Source organism: Solanum pennellii, chromosome 11, assembly GCF_001406875.1.
Source record: "Solanum pennellii chromosome 11, SPENNV200".
Lineage (NCBI taxonomy): Eukaryota > Viridiplantae > Streptophyta > Magnoliopsida > Solanales > Solanaceae > Solanum > Solanum pennellii.
The window spans coordinates 8,269,785-8,278,290 of NC_028647.1; positions in this window are offsets into that span (position 1 = coordinate 8,269,785).

Consider the following 8,506-nt stretch of genomic DNA (forward strand, 5'->3'; position numbering starts at 1 on the left):
TATATATGAGCCAGGCGTTGGCCAAGCTTAATGTGAAAAAAAAATTATTTTAGGCATAATGTATAAATGTGTTTTTTTAACTTAGCCTTATTTGTCTTTATTTTTTTGTGGATGAACCCATCGGTGACTCATTAAAGTTGACACCAATTTCACTTAGACACCTTAACTAAGTTTTGTTCATTTGAGACACCTCATGACATGCCCCGTTGTGTCATATTGACACTTTCTACTGAATTCTCAAAGTACGTGTGTTGCACTGATTTTAAGTGCGTGATAAACATTTTTTTATGAAAAAAAAAAGATATATTTTTCACTTCATCTTCTTCCCTCTTTCTCTTTCACCTTTTACCACCATTATGTATTGATTTTGAGTAAAACAAAAATAATCATATAATCATTGAAAAAGATTTTAAAAAAATCATAAACTGGGTGAAATAATTTACAAAAGCTTTTTTTTTAAAAAAAACAAAAATTAGATCTAAAAATTATCATCACTACCTCATCGAAAAAGATGGAGATCCACCATTTTTGTTACTCTCTTCCACCAAAACATATATTATTTAGAATGAGAATTATTAGTGATAAAAAAAAAATATGAGACGTCATTGGAAAAAAAATTGAATCTAAATCTCCTCAATTTTTCTCAGGAAACTCTAATTTCTGGTGAATTTTTTTTGATGTGAGTCATTGAAATGACTTCCTAGAAAATGAAGTCTGTTCTTATTGAAATGCTTTTAAAATTTAAGTTCTAATGGTTTTTCTTTCTTCTTCTTATAATTATTTTTATTTTTTTAAACCAAATTGACACATGTCTTCTCATAATTTGTCGTCATGTCATCGGTGATTAGATTGCACATATTTTTTAATTTTTGCTGATTGTTAAAGAAGTGTCAAAATGATACATTAGGACATATTATAAAGTGTCTAAAATAAACAAAGTTCAGTTAAAATGGTTAAGTGAAGTTGGTGCCAACTTTAGAGGATCACCAATGAGTTCAACCTTTTTCTTTATTACACATGGTAGATATATTGTCAGCAACAAACATGTATATAAAAAGTATTGATCAGTATCAAAAAAAAAAATTGTACATAAAAAAGTATTGATTAGTACCAGGTAGACAATGTTTATATTAATCGAGAGTCAAAAGGGCAACTTTTTTATTTCAAGAAACATAAAGGCCATATCAATTTTTTTAATCAAAAGGCAAAATCGCTCCTGACGGAGCGATTTCCTTTTGACAATTATTAACGTCGTTACTCTAAAAAAATGTTTCATAAAATTGATGTTGTGGCTAGGGCTGCGTATCTGTCAGTTCGATTCGATTTTGAAGTTTATTGGGTTATCTTATTGGTTATTGATTTGTAGAGATGCTAAATCGTTAAAATCCATTGAAATATTGACTTATCGGTTATTGGTTTATGGGTTTTTCATCGTTATCGGTTTAACCATTAAGATTTGACACAAAAGAAAAAACATTGAAAGTCACTTAAAACAAGGTGACAAGCCAAATAAAACATGCACTTGAGTTCACAAGTTACATCTTGGTAAAAAACAAAAACTTTTACATTATTGGATAACCAAGTGTTTGAGACAACCAAAAATAAAAGTAGGAAATCAAACTCTAAGTCGAGGACTTTTATACAAAATGGTATAAATATAATTATTTAATTTACTATCGGTTTATCAGTTAACCCGTTAAGAAAAAACTTCAAATCATTAAGAACTGATGCACGATAACAAAAAAAAAATCAATACTATTATCAAACCACTAAACCAATAACCCAATAACTTTTTTACCGGTTCGGCTTATCGGTTTCGATTCGATTTTGAACAGCCCTAGTTGTGGCAGCGATTTTGTCCACAAAAATTTGCTTTTCAAATGAAGTTGTCCTTACAACGTTTTGCTTTTTTTTTTTAGAAAAATGAAAATCGCTGCTTCAGCAGTGATTCTCTTTAAGAAACTAAAAGAAATAATTCTAAAATAGCTAGCCAAGGAGCAAATTTATTGAAAACAATTTTTTAAGAAATTTTTTAAATATTTTTTTAAAAAAAATCAAGTGAACCATGGTTAAATAAAGGGTTTAAAGCAAATTGCTGCCAATGCAGCGATTTCAATTTTAATTTTTTTTATTTTATAAAAGGCTGCCATTTTTTTTTAAATTTTTTTTTTTGAGAAAAACACTGCAGCAGCAGCGATCTTTAAATAAAAACTTAACAGTGTCAATATTTGTCCAATAAAAATCGCTCTGTCAGAAGCGATTTTATCCTTTTGGTAAAATAAAAATTTGATGTACCGTTTATGTTTCTCAAAAGAAAAAAGTTACCCTTTTGACTTCAAATTCATGTTTAGATAATGAAAAGCAACAATAAAGAGAAGGCTAAAACAAAATGTCTGTCAACTAATTTAGTTGTACTCTGTAGGAAAGAAATATATTTTCTCATTTTCTCTAATTTAGTTGTATTATAATTCTAACTTGGTAACATCCGTAATGTAATTCTACGGGTTTTAAAATTTTTAATTTGTGTAGGGGAAAAATTATTGAGACACAATTATTATGTTAATACTTGTGTGAACCTCTTTTTATTCTGAATAAATTCGTGTGAGGTTTTTTCTCTTGATATGGTTCACTATCACATTTATATGGTGAATCGTTCATTTCCTCTTTCGGATGTTGATTGGTTGATCGAATCACGTTAAATGTTTGTGTATTTTGATACATTTCCTCTTTCAGTGTACATTATGCCGCAGTGAACTTTTGTCTCTTTAAAGAGAGCGAGATATTCGTGCCTTAGCCTAAAGATTTGTTTATACATTTTTGTTCATTTTATTTCAACTGTAATTTATTGTATTTGTGGTATATTACACTAACACTATCTAAATTTCTGTTTCCTGATATTTCATATTTGTATTGTATGGTGAAAATGTCTACAATTCCAAGCCTTGAAGTTAACATATGCACCAACATAGGTTGTGATGCACCGGTGAAAGTGTTTCACCCTTAATCAGAAGTTAAGCATGATTAATAAATAGTTATTGTATTTGGATCGGAGGGGTGTTAGTTATTCCGTTAGCTTGTACTACTCCTTAACTTCAATCCTAATTCCTAGTGTATAGTTGCACCATTATGGGTGTAAAAAAAGAGTTTTTTTTCATGTTAGATGACGCCTATGGTTTATAATAGACAAAAGTACTTTGTAAGGATTTTCGATGATCGATAACATGAGTCATGGTTGATACAAAATTGCTTTTGGTTACGAAGATAACAATAAATTATCCACTATAAAGTAAATAAACACACATACAAATATATGGTTTATTTAGATAGACACACATGCATATTCGCCCTACGTAGCCGTAAGCATTCTAATCAGGCTAATTGATCGGATGAAGAATTGCGAAAAAAAAAATAAAACTTACAGAATTCTCACTACTTTACGAGTTAATTACTTAGATATACTCTAGTTTGCAATATTACGTATGTTATTAGATTTTGATGCCTCCAAATATGTCTAGATACATGTATCTCGGATACAAAGAGTTAAATTTAGGTGTAATCTATTCTAGTTACATTATATCCAAGGCGAATTCGCATGTGACTGAGATACATAACAATTTTCACTCGCCTCTGGTATATATATATATATATATATATATATATATGAGATAGAGGGAGGCAAGCGAGAAATATGTCTAATAACTGAGTTGGGATGGTAAAATGATTGAGAAGTTTGTTTCAAGGCACTTACCGATGCGATAGGCAAAACAGAACAATTTGACAGTATCAATAGGTTCAACAAGATCCAGTAAATCCATAAATAAAATATGAATTATCAAGTATTGTTGGATATGTTTGAAGAAGTTGAAGACAAAAGAAAAATAGTTCAAGTTACTTTTGATGGCCAATCAATCTTTTTTAATTCTTGCTTTTCTAATAGAAAGTTTGAGACTGATAACTTACCTTTTTTCTTCATTAGCATGTTTTTACATTATTTCAACATCTTCATTTGTAATATGATCATGGAGCGTATTACAAACTCCACGATGATCAGAAAATACTTAATTTTCTCTAGCTCCTACTTTCTTCTAGTTAATATCTCAGATGATCATTCAACTAATGGTTCCAAGTCACTCAACTTTCTTTTATAACCATAAAGTCACCCAACTATGAATTCTTTTCAGACTTTATATGAAAAAAATTCATAGTTGAGTGACTTTATGGTTAAAAGCGAAAATTGCGACTTTTATGTAAGAGGAAGTCTAGTTTTGAAAATAAATAAATTAAAAGGAAATTCTAGTTTATGGTGATGCCACATAGACGAACCCAAAGTTCTCTTTTATATATGATATATATGATTAATTTAATCTTGTTGTAAAGAAAGCTCAGAATATAAGAAGAAAAAGACAAGAAGTATAAGATAGAGGAGAGAATTTTCTTATTCAAGTATATCATACAATGGTGAATGATATCTCTATTTATAGTGTTAAGATATCATAGTCAAAGGTCACCTTGAAATTTTACATAGTTATCATCAAAGTTCATATCACCTTGATATCTTATCACATTGGAAACACTAATACATGAATTCAATTAATTGTTGGATAAATCTAATGGATCATCCACATATACAATGGATTTACAACACTCCCCCTTGGATATCCATAGATTATGTGCCTCGTTAAAACCTTACTAGGAAAAACCCAGTGGGAAAAAGCCTAGTGAAGGAAAAAGAGTACACATATCTCATAATACGCTTTGAATGTTGCCTCGTTAAAAACCTTACCAGGAAAACCCAACTTGGGACAAAACCATAGTTAAGGAAAAGAGTACAACGCGTATTTCGCTCCCCCTGATGAAAACTTTACTTGATATCTCGGAGACGGCGCATTCCAATCTTGTATCTCAACTTCTCAAACGTTGATGTTGGCAATGCCTTAGTGAATAAATCAGCAAGATTATCACTTGAACGAATTTGTTGAACTTCTATCTCACCATTTTGTTGAAGATCATGCGTGAAAAAGAACTTTGGTGAGATATGCTTTGTCCGGTCTCCTTTGATGTATCCTCCTTTCAATTGAGCTATACATGCAGCATTATCTTCGTACATTGTGGTTGGTATATTCTTTTTCAAAGAAAAACCACACATTTCCTGAATATGATGGGTCATTGATCTCAACCAGACGCACTCTCGACTTGCTTCATGGATGGCTATTATTTCTGCATGATTTGAAGAAGTGGCTACCAATGTTTGCTTCATTGATCGCCAAGATATTGCCGTGTCTCCACATGTAAACAAATAGCCTGTTTGTGATCGAGCTTTATGCGGATCTGATAAATACCCTGCATCTGCGTAACCAATCAGTTCTGACTTGGATTCATTGGAATAGAATAAACCCATGTCCATGGTCCCTCGAAGATATCGAAGTATGTGTTTAACACCATTCCAATGTCTTTTTGTTGGGGAGGAACTGAATCTTGCCAGTAGACTTACTGCAAAACAGATATCTGGTCGAGTATTGTTAGCAAGGTACATTAGTGCCCCGATCGCACTAAGATAAGGAGTTTCATCACCAAGAAGCTCTTCATCATTCTCTTGAGGTCGAAATGGATCTGTATTGATGTCAAGCGATCTTACCACCATTGGAGTACTCAATGGATGTGAGTTATCCATGTAAAAACGCTTTAGTATCTTTTCTGTGTACGTTGATTGATGAACAAGTATTCCATTTGACAAATTCTCAATCTGTAGACCAAGACAAAATTTTGTCTTGCCGAGATCTTTCATTTCGAATTCTTTTTTCAGACACTCAACAGCTTCTAAAAGCTCTTTACGAGTTCCAATGATGTTCAAATCATCAACATACACAGCTATTATTACAAATTCAGATCCCGACCGTTTAATGAAAATGCAGGGACAAATCGGGTCATTTTTGTACCCTTTCTTTAACAAATATTCACTCAGACGATTGTACCACATCCTTCCTGATTGTTTCAATCCATACAGAGATTTCTGAAGCTTTATTGAACAAGTTTCTCTTGAATCTTTGTATGCTTCAGGCACTTTGAATGCTTCAGGAATTTTCATGAAAATGTTGTGGTCCAATGAGCCATATAGATAGGCTGTGACAACGTCCATTAGACGCATTTCAAGTTTTTCATGAACTGCCAGATTTATGAGATATCTGAAGGTGATTGCATCTACCACTGGAGAATATGTCTCCATATAATCAATGCCAGGTCTTTGAGAAAAACTTTGAGCAACGAGTCGGGCCTTATATCTCATGACTTCACCTTTCTCATTTCTTTTTCGTACAAAAACCCATTTGTACCCCACTGGCTTGATACCTTCAGGTGTTCGGATTATCGGTCCAAAAACTTCACGTTTTTCTAGTGAAGCCAATTCAGCTTGAATTGCATCCTTCCATTTTGGCCAATCATTTCTCTGTCTACATTCGTGAACAGATTTTGGCTCAAAATCTTCATCTTGTTGCATTATTTCAATAGCAACATTATAGGCAAATATGTTGTCAATCACAACATTATTTCGGTTCCACAACTTTCTCGTCGAGACATAATTCATTGAAATTTCATTATTTTCAGAAGTTCGAACCTCCTCATCATCATGTGTTATCACTTGGGTCTCATCTTGAGAAATTTCTTTCAACCCATGATTATCTTGATCATTTATTCCTTTTCTCTTTCGAGGATTTTTATCTTTGGAACCAATTGGTCTACCACGCTTTAAATGTGGTCTAGACTCATTTGCCTTAACAATTTGTTCCGTCGGGATATCAACTCGAACTGGAGCATTAACAGCTGGAATATGCGATTTAGTAATCCTTGGAAGATTAGTAAATGCATCTGGTAGCTGATTTGCAATGTTCTGCAAATAAATTATTCTTTGAACTTCTTGCTCACATTGGTTTGTTCGAGGATCCAGATGAGATAGAGTTGATGAATTCCAATCTATCTCTTTTCCCAACGACTTATGTTCTCCCCCTAATGTTGGGTATACTGATTCATCAAAATGACAATCAGCAAATCTTGCCTTAAATAAATCTCCAGTCATAGGCTCCAAATATTTTATGATTGAAGGAGATTCATACCCAACATATATCCCCAACCTTCTTTGGGGCCCCATCTTTGTGCGTTGTGGTGGAGCAATTGGGACATACACCGCACATCCAAAGATTCTAAGATGGGAAATGTTTGGCTCTTGACCAAAAGTCAATTGTAATGGGGAGAATTCATGATAATTGGTCGGCCTTATGCGCACAAGTGCTGCTGCATGCAAAATAACATGCCCCCACATAGACACAGATAACTTTGTTCTCATTAGTAATGGTCTAGCTATCAATTGCAGACGTTTAATCAATGATTCTGCTAGACCGTTTTGAGTGTGAACATGCGCAACTGGATGTTCAACTGTTATACCAGTAGACATACAATAGTCATTAAATGCCTGAGATGTAAACTCACCAGCATTATCTAGACGGATTGTCTTTATTGTATAGTCTGGAAATTGTGCTTTCAATCTTATTATTTGAGCCAGCAATCTCGCAAAAGCCATGTTGCGAGTTGATAATAAACACACATGTGACCATCTTGTAGAAGCATCTATCAAGACCATATAATATTTAAAGGGTCCACATGCAGGTTGAATTGGTCCACATATATCACCCTGTATACGTTCCAGAAACGCAGGGGATTCAATTCCAACCTTAACTGTTGATGGTTTAATGATCAACTTTCCTTGAGAACAAGCAGCACAAGAGAATTCCTTTGATTGAAGGATATTTGGGCTCTTTAAGGTGTGCCCATGTGAATTCTCAATGATTTTGCGCATCATATTAAATCCGGGATGGCCCAACCGGTCATGCCAAATGATAAAATCATTAAAATTAGTAAACCTTTTGTTTACTACGGCATGTGATTCAACTGTACTTATACTTGTATAGTACAACCCAGAAGAAAGTGCAGGTAATTTTTCATGCACAATTTTCTTCTCTACATTAATTGTAGTAATGTAAAGGTATTCAACCTTTCCTTCATTAGCCGTCTCAACATGATAGCCATTTTGGCGAATAACTTTGAAACTTAATAAGTTTCTTTGAGACTTACTACAATATAATGCATTATCAATGCTTAATATTGTCCCTCCAGGTAGTAATAAGGTCGCTCTTCCAGAGCCCTCAATTAATTTTGTACTACCTGATATTGTGTTGACATATGCCATTTTCATAACCAAATTAGAAAAGTATTTCTTTTCTTTTAATATTGTATGCGTTGTAGCACTATCAAGAAGGCATACATCTCCATTACTCATCTTGAATCCAACTGACAACTGGGGATTTCTATTAATTTTCATTAAAATAAAATACATCAAAAGAAGGAAGAAACAAAATTAACAACGAAAATTTAAATACTTCAACATGAATAACATAATAATTAAAAATACATAAGTAAAATATTAACAGACTTCATTCCCCAGCTAAAAGATCAAACA